Raw genomic sequence first — 1,825 nt, forward strand, 5'->3', positions numbered from 1 at the left:
GTGTTTATTATTCACGTTGAATCAATGAAAGCAGTTTAATCTTCTGTTTATTCAGCTGCAGCGATAGGCATTTTCTGGGTTTCTTCTGCGAGGCGTATTTGGAGTTTCAGCGCAAGAGCGCCCTCTGGCCTTTGGATGGAGATTTACTGCTGATCACAGAACCGTGCTTCACTGAAAGATACGCATGACAATCGCAGCTTCTGTCGAATCGCGATCTCAATTCCATTTCGATTTATCGTGCAGCCCTAAGTTAAACTCTTTATTTTTTGGCAAAAAAAGGGTTTACTATTAAAATTAAAACATGGAAGAAATAGCATATTGTGTGATTATTCTTTAAACTAGGGCTGCACGATTAATCGAATGCGCATTTTGTTAAAAAAGCCGGTTCTGTAATCGGCAGGAAATCATCATCACGTGCTTTCAGATGGAGCAGAATTTACTACACATAGCCGTATGAGAGTTAAACTATTTATTTTTTGGCAAACAAAGGGTTTACTATTAAAATTAAAACATGGAAGAAATAGCGTATTGTGTGATTATTCTTTTAAACAAAAGTTGTAATAATTGTTGTAGCAGTATTATGTATATCATACTGCACCACAGTAATATATTTCTGATCATTTCTTTAAGCTAACCCAAACTTATATTTTGACGGGTTGCCATGAGGAACGTTTAAGTTTCTGTAGCCTATGTAAGTGTTTTCCATACATTGATTTATTTGTGGCGCCCGCCACAATATCAAAACTGACCGCCACAAATAGATTTTCCAAATTGCATATACATGCCGCCATAAACGAGTGCAAGTAGGCCTGTCGCGATAATTAAATAACCGTCTAAGCGCGATTATTTGATCTAACCGATTATTGTGCTTTTTATACGAGACAAGGGGGAGTCATACACCAAACAAAACAGAAGAGCACCAGTTTGCTTTTCGTGCACTGTATAGCCTATACAGGGCTCCAGACTCATTCTTCCCACTGGTCGCTCTTTTGCAACTAACTTTCTCAAAATAATAACTCAAAAAGATTAAAAGATAACATCATAATTATTTACCGATCCCTTAAATTAATCACAATCATGATAATCGTCATAATCGCCAAAGCCCTAAAACAGACAATTAATCGCAATAACCGTGACAATTTATTTTTAGACAATTAATCGTGATACGACAGAAGCTGAAATCACCGCACATTTTGTATGTGTAGAAAACAAAACCGTGCGTCTGTGCCATTTACATACACAGAGACACGCAGAACATGCAGGATTCATATTTAAATAGTATTTTTGCGGCTTAATATTTACAGATACTAGTCCATATCGCGACTCTATTTAAGTGTACTGACCTACTTTTGATTAATTCATCCAAACTTTGACATTCCGTGACATTCCGCGTCATACAGTAAATTCCATTTATATGGCTGGATTCCGTGATTCCGTCCACATTTTCTGCATCGCGGACATCATACATAATATTGAGGTGTTTTGCAACATCAGTGTAACGTTAGTGGATTGTGATTTATTGCAAAGTCTGCTGCTGCCTTACCTTTGAGAGACAACTGATGCGTGATCACTGAAGCAGCTGCAGTTAGCAAGCGCTTTCGGAGTGAGAGTGAATTCCGCATTGATTGGTCGGACTCATGACTCCCAACAAACCAGATGAGCGGTGGGCGGAGACTGCTTTAGGCCACAGAGTGGTGAGTTCTGACAAGCTGCATCAGAGCCAAATAGCACGTTTCAAAATTAAGTTATTTTAGCAGGGAATCGGTTTTGAAAATGGCCAATACCGATAATCATAAAAATGCTTAATATCGGCGCCGATAATCGG

General features: G+C 38.5%; 1 protein-coding gene across 5 annotated transcripts in view; it reads left to right on the forward strand.

Moving 5' to 3' along the window:
* znf281b (zinc finger protein 281b) overlaps window positions 1-1,825 on the forward strand; it is an 11,730-nt gene that overhangs the window by 4,965 nt on the left and 4,940 nt on the right. The window lies entirely within an intron of this gene.

Source organism: Sinocyclocheilus rhinocerous, unplaced genomic scaffold (genome assembly GCF_001515625.1).
Source record: "Sinocyclocheilus rhinocerous isolate Xijiao unplaced genomic scaffold, SAMN03320098_v1.1 scaffold1676, whole genome shotgun sequence".
NCBI classification, from domain to species: domain Eukaryota; kingdom Metazoa; phylum Chordata; class Actinopteri; order Cypriniformes; family Cyprinidae; genus Sinocyclocheilus; species Sinocyclocheilus rhinocerous.